A 16,321-nucleotide genomic window follows, 5' to 3' on the forward strand; every position below is an offset into this window, starting at 1 on the left:
AGAATATATAGGCAAAAGCATACCTATTTGACAAGGTTTTTATATGAGTGACTAAAAGAAAGCCATGGAGTCTGTGAGTGAGAGGTAGTAGACAAAAAAAAGGCCAAAGTAGAGACAAAAAGTAAAGACAAAAGCAGAGGCCAAATTATTTAGAGCATTGTAAACCATAAAAGAGTACAGATTTTATTTTGTGCCCACTTTGAAGTGTTTTATTTGAGAGCATGAAATAATTTGTACTTTAGGAAGATCATTTTGCTTTACTGAGAAAAAAAAAGGTTAGAGAAGAAAGGTGGGAGGTAAGGACAAATGGCAAGAGGTTATCTCAGTAATTCAGGTGAGAGAGAAAGGTGAAAGTTAAGATGGTGGCAGAAGAGAAATAAAAAAGACAATAGATTCTCTATGGGTATGAAGATTGAATTACTATGACTCACTGATGAATTGGTTATGGGAGGGAAGGAAAAGAGTAGAATCCAGAGAACTCTTGAATTATTTACTATGAAATTGATTGTCTTGTGGAATTTTTATTGAGATGGGGAAGACTGGTGAAGAAAAGAATGAAGAAATTAATTTTGAACTCATTAAGTTTAAGATGCCAATAAAACACTCAAATGTAAATGCCAAGACAAGAAGGCTAGACTTAGAATTTAAATTTAGTTTTATTAGTACATATGTGGTAATGAAAACCATGTGACTGGATAAGATGACCTCAGGAGAAGAAGGAAGAGGGAAGAGAAGAGGGAAAAGAACCTAATTCTCAGGTCAGACAGCAACAGAAGAGCTAGCAATGGAGACTGAGAAATCATATAATCAGGAAAGCATAGAGAATAAGCCAGAAAATTCTGAAATCAATCATCAAGGGAAATAAAAATAGAGTTCAAAGAAGGAAGCTTTCAAATGAGAGTCAAAGAAATAGATATGCAGTAGATTTGTTGATTGCTGATAACAGTTTCGGAGAAGGCAAGTTGACTGGAGTATTTTGAAGAGAGTTTAAATGAGAGATAAGGAAGTGGTTGAAAAGCATATGTAGAAAATTGTAAAAATTTTAGATATACCAGAAAGGAATTGAATGGACATATGGAGTTAAGGAGAGTTTTGTTGATTTGCCTATTTGTTTAATTATAAGATGGTACCTAAGTGCTCAGGCTGATGGTTGCTACAGCAATGCTCCAGATGGCCCGAGAAAAGGGGAGCCACTTGCCTCAGTACTTGAACAGTCTCACCAGTTTTCCCCAGTGTGACTTCAAATTATTATAACTTTATATGTGTGCCACAATGTGAAACATACTGTGAAGCAGTGACTTCTGGCATATGGAAACCATTCATGCATGCACACACGAGAGAGAGAGAGAGAGAGAGAGAGATATTAATGATTCAGGAAGAGAGAAAATAACCAAAGGAGCAAAGTCATAGAGAAGGCAGCATGTATGGAATGATTCATCGTTGCCATGAGAAAGAAAATTTTCCCCCATTTTTCAGTAAAAAGAGAAAGAAGTTCCTAGCAGATGCACACAGATTTGTAGACTTGATCATGAGAAGATGATAAACATCTTTTGGAATAATTTCCATTCGTTATGTAAAACATAATGCATGATTACAATGTGAAAGTGGAGAGGAAAAATATAGGGCATTGGAAGACCAAGGAAGAGGTGTGGAATATTTATTGCAAAGAGAAAGAACTATATTACTTAAGAAAGATAGTTGTATGTCCATTTGAGGTGCTACTTTTTGCTGGACTATTCTGATCAAAGAACACGAAACAGCCCTAAATATATTATATGGTTATTTGTATATATTGCTTTTCAGTATACCTACACCATAAACCCCTAGAGGTCAGGATGTTTGTCTTCCTTAGAGCTTCATCACTTAACATTAGGTGTAAAGTAAGTACACAATACACATTTGTTGAATGAATGAATGAATGAATGAACAAGAATTCTGATTCCTACAAAAGGATTTTATGGAACCAAGAGATTGTCCAATGGATTGCAACCTTGCTTTTTGAGGCAAAAGTCACCTTTTGTCCAATTATTTATCTTCTCTTCCATCTTCTCTTTCCCTTCTTTTTCTTCTCATCCAAATAAAATAAAACACTGGAGCCACCATTTCCAGCCAAACCCTTTTAAAAAATATTGCTCCCTAATGTAAAGGTTGACTCTCAGCCAAAATGCCTATAACTGATTTAATTGGACAAATATTAGAATGAATTAAAATTTTAATCATAAATCCTCCAAGTAAGAATTATCTTTCTAGCATCATATTTCCATCCTGGATGGTCCTTTCACACAGAATGCCAAAGTCAGCTCTTTTCCATGAATCCTCTGCTATCAGATTTAAGCTATAGCTTTAGCTTGATCGACTCCACTTTCTTTTCTGCTTCAAGGAAACCTGTTGCCTCTGTTGGCATATTTACTGCTGCTCTTGCAGATATATGAACTATCCCAAGCATAACGTGACCACAGATGGTAGAAAGCTCACTTTAATCAATCCCTTGCTGTGTCCTGGAACTGCCATTGGCAGCCCCCACTTCATGGCTGATTGTTAGTGCCCAGCCTGTGCACACTGGTTGTGTGGGACACTAATCAGTTTACATTTAATAGAGCACAGTGTAGCATCTTTGTCTTGCCTTTTTTAGGAGAGTAAATATTTCTCTTGCACTGTTCTCCAGCTATTTCAAGGATGACTACTCTGAGCTAAGAAATTTCAGGGTATTGAAACTTTCTGTTTAAAACAAGTAAGCAGATGATGGGAAATGTTTTGATTTTCCCCAAGTGACTATATAGTCATTTTGCACAATCTTTTGCTTCCTTAGACTAATAGAAAAGGGGCATGGCTTGTTATACTAACCAAATGGATATCACCGTTATTTGCTTCTGAGAAACCAACCTTGAGGTTTGTTTGCCAACCTAAGGTAGAAGGTGCTGTATGATTGCCTGGTTCAGATTTTAGTGGAGAGTACTGTCTTTCATCTTGGTGGCTCAAACACCTGTTTGTGAACTAGAACTTCAGTCTTGAAAGAGCTTGTATCCGCAACTAGCAAATGCAGCATTTCTACACTGGGGAGAACATAAGGCAAAGTGGAGGAAATGCAGTATAAAACATGGCAAAAGGAGTGATCTGATTAGATTGAATCTGCTTCTTGTGTCTGGGTAAATCACACAGGCTGGGTCCAAGATTGTGGGATTGTTGTGCAACTCTAGAACAATGAAAGTTATGAACCCACTGTAAATAGAGAAAATAAGTCGGGTATATTCTAAATATACTAAGTGAACACATTTTTCTGTCAATTTGATAAAAGTATTCTGAAATATGGCCTTCAGGTTTTGTATTAACTGAAAAAGATCTCTATAAGGGATGTTTCCTGCTTATCCAAAAAATCAGTTCCTGTTACAAAGTTCCAGAAATAGACTTAACAATTCCCAAATGCTGCCTCAATTTACTCTTTGTTCTAATTTCACAACTTTTTACTATTTTTTATAACTTTTGCTGATTCATGGAATCAAAATAATATATGGAAAAATCCAAACAACTTAAAAAGTGTAACATTCTTTTTTCATTGGGGTATCCAGATACCGTCTAACATTAAGGGAATGAATATTGAAAATTGGGTCAAAATCTCAACAGATGAAAGTGACCTTTCTACCGTCAGGATGTCAGACTTCATAGCCATATAGACATTATGGCTTCATCATGTGTCAAACAGTACTATAAAGACAAAATCCTGGAAACACTTGAGTCATATGAACACTAGAGCTTTATCATCAGAAATCTTATGCATTTGTAGTTAGATTATGCAGAAAGCTGGATGATACTTGATATGGTTGAATTAATTAACTTATCAATATTCTTACTGATAAATAAGGGGAAGATTATCAGAATAACTCTAAGAAAAAATTTAATGCTGGTTATATACATCATAATAGTGTATATATAGTTTATATTATTATACATAAAACGTATCATTTTAGTTGCTATGTAATTATTCTAATTACATATTTCAGATGCTGATGATAAATGCATATTTTGAAGAATTTTCAGATACCACTATCAAATATGTTTGTCTTTTTACAATATAATGCTATGTGCTAACTCATAACTTATGTAAAAAGAATTACCGAGCATTCTTCTTTCATTATACTTTGAAACAGGTGTTTGAACAACTGTAATTGAATTTTTGTGATTTTGAGATCTCAAAGCCTTTCACCATGTTATCCATCACTAGGCTGAAAAATAGCATTTGTACATATTTTTGGTTACACAATTAGAGAATTCACTGAAAAATATTAAGATGATCATCAATTACTTAGAAGAAGAAACCCACAGGAATATTCATTATGAAAATAAAGTCCAGTGGACATTATTTATTATCTACCTCTGACTTTCCCTCTCCCCAAAAGGGACCTGATTTTAGTTTGGATTTCAATGTCTCACCAACTGGTTAAAGGGTAACTCCTACCATTCTCGCTGCAATGATTGACACAATAGTCTAGCCCTAAGCCAGTCAGTCTGTGACATTTTTCTAGCCACAAGGAATGATTCACATAGGAGCAAGTTACTCAATTCAGGCCTAAAAGTTTCATGGTACATTTGCTGGAACTTATATTGGGAGAAACGACATATTTCCTCTTTCTCTGGACATTGTGGGGTGAGAATGTGCAATGTGGATTAAAAGAGTCTTTTGTTCAATAACATACCTCCTGAAAAAGTCAAATGAGAGAGAACACAGTGTGGAAAATCCCACAGATATAGCACACAAGTGGCACTGGATTTAGCCAATCCTGAAGATTATGCTTCCTTTGGTCCTCTAGTTACATATGTGAATCGATATAGTTCCTTAGAGTTTGGTCTAGTTTGGGTCTTATGTTTTTTGTAGAAGGAAGTATTATAATGGGTATATGTGACTATTATTACTATTGGTTGGCCACAGTATTCTTAAGAGGGTGCCAAGTATGTTCTATGTGTTATCTCACCTGATATAACAATATGAAGTAAGTATTATAAGTTACAGCCCAGAATCACATGGGTGGTAAGAAGTAGAGTTGGAATTTGGACAAAAAAGACCCAAAAGTCTTAAAGTTATTTTGTCTCAACACCATTCAATTATCAGTATACTAGCACCTTTGGAGGAAATTCAGGACTATGTGAATATTTTTTGATTATGGAAAATAGAAAGCATAATTTCAGGGACACCTCAATCATTCCTGTCTGGAAGGGAAGGAAGCATTTTACTAATTCTACTTGATATTAAAATCCAGTTCTTCACCTCAGCACCACATAACACTTTCTATCAGATGATGCCAAGGTGGCCACATTTATTCAGAGCCCTTTGAGCTAAAGCAGTTATGTAAGCAATATTACTAAGACAGTTGGAGAGCCTTAGGCATAGGAAAAATGCTTAGAAGAGAATCAAGATTGCTCTCTCGTTGATAAATCTGGGCTCTTGCAATTTTTGTGATGAGAATAGGGAAAAACACATCATCTGTATAAAATAATGTCATGCAAAAAACATGAGGTGCTGTCCTTTTACTGTCCACAAGAGTGAATAAGGCACCGATGAAATAAGGCTTTTGTAGGTCATTGAGATCACAGTCCTTCACATGGAAAGATTAAGGAATTCTTCCCGGAAGATAAAATCTATCTTTTATGTTTTACCCATTGTATAATTAAATAACCTGGAAGCAATTTCTGGAAGAATTGGGATTATTACTTCTGTCATTGCTTCCTGTGGAATGTTGAGTATACCCAGGATACAGAGACATTCTCCCTTCCCACAGAAACAGGAAAAATCCAGTTAGGACAAAGCAATAACTAAGATCCTCATTGCTACAATTATCTTTAGTAAGAGTTGTATAAAGAACAGTAGGCTACTGAAAACACCCCACTTTAACAGGATAAAAGATAAGGAATATTTTTCCATCATGAATAAAAATGGTGAGATTCAGCAGACTGTAAAGGCTAAGAATTTGGACTTTGGAGCTAGACTTGTTAGGGTTTGAATTCTTCATGTGCTCTGTCACTTACTAGCTGGGTAACTTTTATAAAATAATTTTATTTCATGGTATATCATTTCTCTTTTTTTCTTTCTTTCTTCTTTCTTTCTTTCAAAATATTAACTATATACTCTTGTAGGATTTAAAGGAATTTACATATTACAAACTTTGAAAAGTTTTAACTCTGCCATAATAGGGTATAAGCACTCAAATATTTTCTTGTAGTAGCAGTGATGTTAGTAATTGTAGGAATACAAATGAAATGTTTGCCATATAATATGGCAGACACTGACTGCATTTGTTGCTTTACAAATGTTATTTAACCATCAAAGTATCACCTTAATGAAAGAGCGAGGTATTATCCTTTTTCAGAAGAGAAAGTTAAGAAACAGTGTAAAAAATGTTGCCAAGTTCAGATAGCCTGGGAATCCTGATATGTAAACTAAGATCTGCCTGGAGTTAAAACTAGGAGGTTACCCATACTCCAGGGTATTTTCCTTGATGTGATCTTATTTGAGCTAGAATAAACCAGGGGGTCTCATATAAGGACACATAACTCTCATTGATTCATACAAAAAAATATCCTGTATCCTTTGAACACAGTATATTCCTTAAAATAGAACTTGCTCATTGAGAAAGTGAATTAATGATAGCATCATTTTAAGGAAAGTATTAAACCATTGCTATGATTTAAATGGTGTCAGAAAAAATGACAGGCAATATCAGTCTATGCCAACAGCTTGCAAACATATGATTACAAGAACGGGTAAGTGCAATGAGGCAAACTTATATCTGTGTGTCTGCACCATCAAAGTTCAAGGACCAAAAAATAACACCTTGCTGGATAGTAAAAGCAGGTAAAGTTGCCAAAATGTATATAATTATTAAATGCAATTAACATATTGACAAGGATAGTGCACAATACAAAAAATATAAGGGTTATCATGGTTATGTATTTGACTGTAAGCTTTAAAGGGGAAGGCTCCTTTCTTGTCCATATGTTTGCACACTATATTACTAACTTATCCTCATACAGCTCCTCTAAACAAGACCTGTACCAATTCCATTAACCTATCTACTTCTATACCGTATAATTCTTTTTATGATAGAAGACAAATTTCTGGTTCCATTTAAAGTCAGGCCCTCCATCTGTGTCCTGAATTCCACTTCCATTAATTTTTCTCAAGGATATTGCTTCTGCAATTATGTTTTTTTTTCTTATGCAGCAGCAAGGTTTTTTCTCTCTCTCTGCTGGATTATTCCAAATGGCATGCAACATTACTTAATATGATCCTTTTAAAACAAAATCATCACATAACCCCACATTCCGTCTGGTCACTGCCCCAGTTTTCTATCCTCTGCAATACTCCCATGAAAGAGTTGTCTATTTTTATTATTCCTTCCCTTTCCTAACTTCCCATTCTTTAAGAGGCTTTTCTCCTCACAACTCCAATGAAAAATCTCTTTTCAAGATTACAAATGATCACAGCCAGTGGTCAATTCACTGCCCTATTTTACTGGACTTTTAGCAGCATTTGATATACATGATTATAGTTCTTTCTTGAAACACATACTTTCATTGCCTTCAAGGACACCCAAGATGCCTGACTTTCTTCTTACTTCATTATCTTCTTTTCAAAGTTTCCTTTGATGGCTCCCTTTCTCCTCTACCAGACTTGGAGACATTGTGGTGCTCCAGACATTCCCCCCTGCCTGGCATTCTCTAGATAATCTATCAAGTCTTATGATTTTAACTACAACCTATGCATAGATGGCACTCTCATTTATCTATTTTCTTGAACTCACCACTGAGTTCCGCATATTTCAGATTTTAAGTGGCCAAACTAATTTTATCAATAAATGCACCATACTGTTAAACCATTTGTTTATTCTCCAAGTCTAGATCACTGTAGATTCCTCACTTCCCTTCACATGACACACTCAATCTATCAGTAAATCTCCTCGGCTCCACCTCCAAAATATTTTCTGCAATCCAGCCATTTGTGTGTTAAGCCCCTACCTGCAACTCCATCATCATTCACTTAGACTGCTATAATTGTATCTTTGCTTTTAATTTTATTTCTTTTGAGAGGGCAGAGAGAGTGCCAGCAGGGGAGGAGCAGAGAGAGGGAGAGACAGGATCCCAAGCACGTTCCTCACTGTCAGTGTGGAGCCTGACACAGTGCTCGAACTCATGAGAATTGTGAGATCATAACCTGAGCCCAAATCAATAGGTGGACAGTCAACCAACTGATCCACCCAGGTGCTCCTCTTACAATTGTATCTTAATGGTATCTTCACCCCCATTCTTGTCTTATTATATTCCGCCATTTACACAGCAGCCAAACTCTCCTCACAAAAACATAAATTAGATTACATCATTCCATTGCTCAAACTCTCCAATGGCTAAACCTTCCCTTTGGAAAAAAATTGAAAATCTATTATCATATCTTTCAATAGCACACATCACCTGATACTTGATTACCTTTTAAACCAATCTTGGAACCACTTATTCACTCTGTTCAGGTTACTCTGGCTTTCTTCTATTTAGATAAGTTTATTTCCACTTTTGGGTTTATTTTTTACCTGAAATACCTTTTCCATCCTCCTAAATGACTAAATTCTTCGAGTAATTTAGTTTTCTGGGCACATCACCTACTCAGAGTCTTTTCCTGATGCTCTATGCTAAAGTAGCTCACCCCATCACTTTCAATGATGTCATCATATCTCATTTTGTTCTTAGTATTTATTACTATTTGAATTAATCTCTTTCCTTATTTACTCATTTGTTGTGTATTTGCTTATCTTCCTGATCCCAGTCACTGGAATATAAGACTCATGATAGTGAAAATCTCCTTTCATTTATTCATTATAGTATGCAGTGGACAAGTCCTGATTTTTTGCAAACCTTGGGAAGAAAGATAAAGGAGAAATTATGAAGAGTAAAATATATAAAGACAGAGCATCATTTTTATTGAATATAACTTTTTATATAATAACCATATAATTATGTTAAACTTAAATCTCTCAGGATGTGTGCATTTTTTTTTCCAAAAAGATGAATGCATGATCCAAATCTATCATTTCTGGGTCACTGTGATGAGATCCAGCAGCCTTTAAATATAAAAAACAAGTAACCAGGAAAAAGAGATTGCCGAACATGTGAGGTATAAAACATAGAGAAGATAGATGGTGCCTAGAAATATTCTTCCCTTTGCCTCTTTCTTCTTTTAAAAATAGTTTTCTGACAGCATTTGATCCTACTTTAGTGTTTCCTTTAGATTATACCTGTGTCATCATTATCGCCATTATCACACACTGAAGAGGTAATGTTTATTGAATTCTTATGAAACCTTAAAACTCCACTAGGTTTTAAAATCCAACAAACAAACAAGCAAATTGTTGTTGAAATCCAACAAACAAAATGACTGAACTCCAATCAGCTTGGTGCGATTACAATGACTCATGCTTTTAATCACTAACCCAATAATTCTCAAATTTTAGTGTGCAAAAAATCATCTGGATCACTTCTTAGAAAAGCAAATTCTCAATTTTCAATTCAGATATTCTATTCAGAAGTTCTTGGGTGAGGTCCATGGGTATGTACTAGACAATATTGCAGTGATTTCACTGCAGCAGAAAGAGGACGACTCTTTGAGGAACAGTGTAATAACTTACACCATCCCATTGGACTGAGACATACTGTAGGCATTTACTAAACAGGAAATAATTAATTTGGAAGAATGAAGTTTTTTGACATAAAGCCCCTTTTAAATTCAAAAATATTGTCATGCATTCCCTCTGATAGTCTCATATTACATAAGACACGTCAAAAATATTTAATATGTACTATAGCAGGAACCCAGAATCAACCCTTGGAGAACATTATTTCTCTCATAAAATTACATGCTTCCCTTTTAAACAACTTCAAGAAAGTCTTACAAACCACATAACCTTAGAAATTGACTGCTAGCCTCAGTAATAGCACACTGCTAGAGTCTTCCTATATAATCTTAAAAGTGAGCTTTCATTGCTGTTTCGATGCCCTTTAAGTCAAATAACGGAGATGATTTTGATCTTCTAAGCAGCCAACATGCTCTTTGTTAAAGTATCTAAAAACTTTGGTCACATTTATATTTCTTTTATTGCCTTCATTTGGCCTAGTAGAAGACCTCTTTACTGACCTGCAAAAATATTTCAGTCTAGGAAATGTATAAATACAAATAAGAAATAAGGATATGGTGCATGCGAATATGATTTAGATTGAGATGGCTACTTTAGGTATTTGTTTACCTCAAAGAAGCTAGTGTTAATTTTTAATTTTTACCACATAAAATCAGAAAGATGATGGTCAAAGTTTAATGCCTTTCATGGTTATGTTGAAGGTGAAGGAAAATCTAAATATTATCTATTTAGGGTCTATGTAAGATAAAGGCGGACTCATTCACTTAAATGATAAATAAATAAGGGAAAAACAGCTTTAATAGACAAAAGTGATGCATAGAAGATAAGAATTCAATCATAGTGTTTATAAATATCTTTAAATTAACAAGCAAAGTTCAAATATAAGCAAAGACCTCTGCATTGTCATGAGGAAAGAATGCAAATATATTCATAATATATTAATTAAAAAGATAGCTTATTATAGGATATGAACACCTTGCTCTTTTTGTGTTTGTTATAAAGATAAATATGTAATAAACACAGCAGGAAAAATACGTGCTCTAATTATCTACTCCTGAGGAGAACCATCTGTAATTAAAAAAAAAAAAAAAAACACTGATCAACTAATAAAAATTAAATAAAAATCAAGCATGCTATATTCATCATATCAAAAAACCTCAGAAAATAGAAAACATTTTTCCTACTGTCCAATAGCAAAAAGATGAGTGGAAGCATCTTACTTTGCATGTTTTCTGTTCTAATAAATAAAAGGTAAAATGAGAAAGACAATCACATTACAGGAAGGAAGGATATAAATGTGTCAGCAGGATTAGGAATGTTCTCATGGAGAGGGTGGCACTTACCATCAATCTTGAAAGATAAATTAATTTGAAAAATGGTGAAGCAAAAACATGGATAAAATCATGGAAGAAGAATATACAACAAATATACAGGGGAAGGGAGTTATCTATGTTTGTTGTGGCCTTAAGAAAATGCAAATTAGATTTCAGGAAGGATAGGGTCACAATCTAGAGGGCTCTAATTTTCAATCCAAGAAAGTAAGAAGGTCATGGGTATTAAAAGATTTTGAGGCTACAAGTGATATTTGAAAGTGTGATTTGAAAACATTATAATAAAGTGTAGTAAAACTGGAAGAGAAGAATAGCCAGAGCATTTGGAGACCACAGGATTCCAGATTCCAGTAGCAGTCAGAGTGGAGGGGAGAAACATCACATTATGTTATTGAAGATACTTTGGAAAATACCTTAAGGTAGCCTAAAACTTCACATACTGACCACTTAAAGATTTTTTTTTTAATTTCATTGAAATCGAAGATATTCATGGATGATAATTATGTTACTGAAGAAAGCAGCCAAATGTCTCTGAAGTCTTTTCCTGAGAGACATACTGCAAGTTTTCAGGATTAATGAGAAATGGCCACTAATTCTTTTATTTAGGTATCTTGCCTTCTTTGTCTTTAGATATATAAGTCCCCAAAAATTATTAGAAAATATTTATTTTTTTAAAATGCTATTATTTATTTTTATTTTGAGAGAGATAGAGAGAGCAAATGGGGGAGGGATAGAGAGAGAGGGAGAGAAAGAATCCCAAGTAGGCTCTGGGCTATCAGCACAGAGCCCAATGTGGGGTTTGATCTTATGAACTATGAGATCATGGCCTGAGCCAAAATCAGCAGTTGGATGCTCACCCAACTGAGCCACCCAGGCACTCTGAAAATATTTTTTTATCCGTACAATTCAAAAAGAAATAAAACCTTGAAATACACTTCACTATATTTGAAAGTTTCTACTCCAGGAAGAATAGTAACAAGAGATTAAAAAATCCTCTTTTTATTTTCCTAAAACCTTTTTTAATATAATTAACAATTCATACTCTATTTTTTTCTTATTTTTAATGTAATTCTCTTTAGTTTTCTTTTTTTGAGGTTAAAGCCTTTATAGTTTGCATCTTTTTAAATTTATTTAAATTTATTTTTTTAAATATATGAAATTTATTGTCAAATTGGTTCCCATACAACACCCAGTGCTCATCCCAAGGGACACAGGAGTACTGATGCATAGGGACACTTGTACCCCAATGTTTATAGCAGCACTCTCAACAATAGCCAAATTATGGAAAGAGCCTAAATGTCCATCAACTGATGAATGGATAAAGAAATTGTGGTTTATATACACAATGGAGTACTACGTGGCAATGAGAAAGAATGAAATATGGCCCTTTGTAGCAATGCGGATGGAACTGGAGAGTGTGATGCTAAGTGAAATAAGCCATACAGAGAAAGACAGATACCATATGTGTTCCCTCTTATGTGGATCCTGAGAAACTTAACAGGAACCCATGAGGGAGGGGAAGGGAAAAAAAAAAGAAGTTAGAATGGGAGAGAGCCAAAGCATAAGAGACTCTTAAAAACTGAGAACAAACTGAGGGCTGATGGGGGTGGGAGGGAGAGGTGGGTGGGTGATGGGTATTGAGGAGGGCACCTGTTGGGAAAAAATCCTCTTTTTGTGCTGAAGATCATCTTTAAATCTTAGGTCACTTACCTTTGGTCTATTCCAGTTACAGAGGGAGCCATTCTAGTTCTGTTGCTCAGGGTACTTTGAACATTGAAGCATCTTCCTCAGGCAGAGCATTGAGAAAAGTGGGAGGGACATCCAGATCTTGAAGGACATTGCACTTCATTGCAATTAAAGGACATGTGAAACACATAAGAGCCTTGAAACTTGGTGTAGTATTGACTTCTTCATCTCGTTAAGAAAAAATAATCATAACCCAGCACAGACTGGGGAGGCATCTCCAAGATTGACAGATCCCCAAACATCTCACAAATGAAATTAAAAAAAAAATTAGCTATGAAATTAGAATACTAATTTTTTAGAATACTAAAACGTGTGATATATCAGGTTTAAGTAGCTGGGGGGAAAGTAGAGACATCAGAAATAACACATTTTGAATTGACACTAATAAGTTCATTTTGGAATTTCTGTCTATGAGATGATTGGGAATATCAGCACACTAAGGTAAAAAGAGGACTTAAGAGGATGTCAGCAGCGAGATACTGAGATAAAAATGTTAAAATCCTCTATTTATAGAGAGGTTAGAACTCATGCAATTGGATTAGGAGAGAGCTTGGAGAATAGCAAAAATCTAAAAACTAAGCCTTGATGAAATTCCATATTTAGAGGTTTGAAAAGAGCTATTATGAAAGAAAAGGGAAGGCAAACCTAAACATGGAAGGCAAGAGGAGAATGAGAAACAAGATTACTGAAGTCTGATAGGTAAATATTTCTAAATTGTTGATCAGATTAAAGCCAACACTACTTTTGCCATCTTCTAATATTTTTAGTAACAATACCACTTGCTGGTAATACAAAAAATGGTAGTTATACATAATTATATTACAGTCTAACTGGTTTATATATGAACACGTAGTGAAAATCAATTTTTAAAACAAGTATCGTCATTACTTCTATAGTTTTCAACTGCTAAAAATGTACTCCAAGGGTCATGTCATGCTCGTCAATCTGCAGAACAATTTGTCTCAGTCTATTCGTTGCATGTAAGTGTTGATAGTGGAAATGACAACGAAGATGCATAGATTCATTTTTTCATTGTCTCAAGGTTTCAAAGAAGATATAGTATAACATATTTATCACATGACCATAAAACTAAGTTCTGTGGCTTGAAATCTGGAAATCTGATTGGTCTCTGCTCTGGCAAAGGCAAAATTGTAAACAGAATGCCTAACCTAGCACCCTGGAAGTTTCATGAAAAACCTCCACACTGTGAGGAAATGAGGCAGAGCCCTCATCTTCTAGAAAATGAAGTTGAGAAAAGCCATAATTATTCTATCCAAATACATGATTAAAGTCACCACATTTTTTACACAAAATGTGTCATCCTAGGATGCTTGTGTCAGTTATGACATGGAAAGAAGACGATAAATTTTGAAGAATGCCTAATTTGTTCACACACAGATTGGCTTTTCTGTTCTCCATTGGCTTCTGGAAACAGGATTATAACCTTATAATTGAATAGGAGGTGACCTCCAAAGTATTTGAATCCTCTCTCTATCTCTGAGATTTCAGGAGAAGTAAGTATCCTTTGGTCTTTTCTGACTCTGTCAAGGTTTGCCACACATGCTTTCCATAATGTCTCAGCTTCAGTACTTAGGGGAGCACGCTGCCTAGTTCACAGTACACATTCCTTATAGATATACTGGGACCTGCCTGAATGGTGACACAAGTTTGACTCACAGCTCCTTCAGAGACCCTTGAGTATCCTATGCTTGATCTTTTTCAGATGCGCCCTTTCGGATTCATCTCTGTATCAATGGTAAATGAGGCTTCAATATGGAGGAGGTTTTGGTCTGTTTTTTTCTTCCTTTTTGTTGTCTGTAAAAATATCCTTGGGCTGAGTTGCAAAAGTAAGCCTTCATGAATGAGATTAGTGTTCCCACTCCGGTGATTTAGCCACGTTGGAAGGCCGCCTATTAATAAAAGCCTGGGTGAGCGAAACTTGAGTATATATATACGTAAAGAACTAGAAAATATTAGTTTCAAATTATACGCCTGTATGCCCAGTGTTAGGTTGTAAGAATATATTTTCCAAAAAATATTTCTTGAGGAGTGATGACTATAAACATCTTGTACAAAAAAAGGTAACAAAATAAGAAGGAAAAACTCCTTAAAAATGTTCAGCCTTTGGGGCGCCTACGTGGCTCAGTCGGTTAAGTGTCCAACTTTGGGTCAGGTCATGATCTCACCGTTTGTGGGTTTTGGCCCCACGTCGGGCTCTGTGCTAACAGCTCAGAGCCTGGAGTCTGCTTTAGATTCTGTGTCTCCCTCTCTCTCTGCCCCTCCCCTGCTCTCTCTCTCTCTCAAAAAAAAAAAAAAAAAAAAAAATTAAAAAAAAATTTTCAGCCCTTTTACTTTCCAAAGTGACCACAGCTATAAAACTGTTAGACGTAAGAGTCAACTATTTCTATATCTGGATTTTTGTTTGTTTCCTTGAACAGAAAAAAAGTATTTACTGGAATCATTATGACAGGTACTGACATTCCCTGCATTAATTGTTTTATTCTCACAGAACTGGAAATAAAATTATGATCTTTTATTGCCATATGCCTACTCAGCATCCATAAGATAGATTATTTTTTTGCAAAATATTTCTATACTTTGCTCTTCTGATGCAAATCATAGTACTATAAATGTATACTTAAAAAAAATTAATGTTTAGTTTTGAGAGAGAGAAAACGAGCAGGGGAGGGGCAGAGAGAGAGGGAGACACAGAATCTGAAGCAGGCTCAAGGCTCTAAGGTGTCAGACAAGAGCCCCACGCGGGGCCAAAACTTGGAAACGGTGAGATCATGACCTGAGCCGAAGTCGGAGCGCTCAACCGATTGAGCCATCCGGGCGTCCTAAATGTATGCTTTCTTGAACAACATCTTATTTTTTGAGAAATCAGACATTAAAAACGTCAGAGCTTATGGGGAAAATAGGCTCATGTAGATCATTCTGTATCAGAATTTTACAGCTTTATGACCACAGCCCAAACAAAAATAAGTGCTAATTTAAAATATTAAAATCATTCAAAAGACACGATAGATTCCTAATAAATAAAGCAGTGGTCCAGTGGCATCATTATCATCTGGGAGGTTTTTAGAAATGTACATTCTCAGGCTCACTGAACTCCCAGCCAACCGAAACAGAAATTTGGGTCAGGGCCGAGCAATCTGTTTATCAAGGCTTCCAGGTGACTGTAATGCAATTCAACATTAGGAGAATTACTGCACTACACTATATAAAACATTTTACCTTTCAAAGGAAAAAGAAGGTGATGTTGCTAGATGGTGATAAAATCAGAAAATAATTCAAATTGTTACATTATCGAATCAAGGGCAAAACATGCAAATGCCTGGTTAGATGGGCAGTCTTCAAGTGACTCCCCATGACCCAGCTTCCTGGTGTCAATTCTGTAAATGTGGGCCAGTCTTCGTGACTTGCTTCTAATGAAGAGAATGCAGCAAAAGTGATGGTATGTCAAGCCTGAGGTTAGCTTCTGTCTTGCTACACTCTTGTTCTTTCATTTGCTCACTGCTATGTTCTGAGCTACCCTCGGGAGTGGCCCACGTGGCAGGATATCTTGGCTCA

Source organism: Panthera leo, chromosome F2 (genome assembly GCF_018350215.1).
Source record: "Panthera leo isolate Ple1 chromosome F2, P.leo_Ple1_pat1.1, whole genome shotgun sequence".
Classification (NCBI taxonomy): domain Eukaryota; kingdom Metazoa; phylum Chordata; class Mammalia; order Carnivora; family Felidae; genus Panthera; species Panthera leo.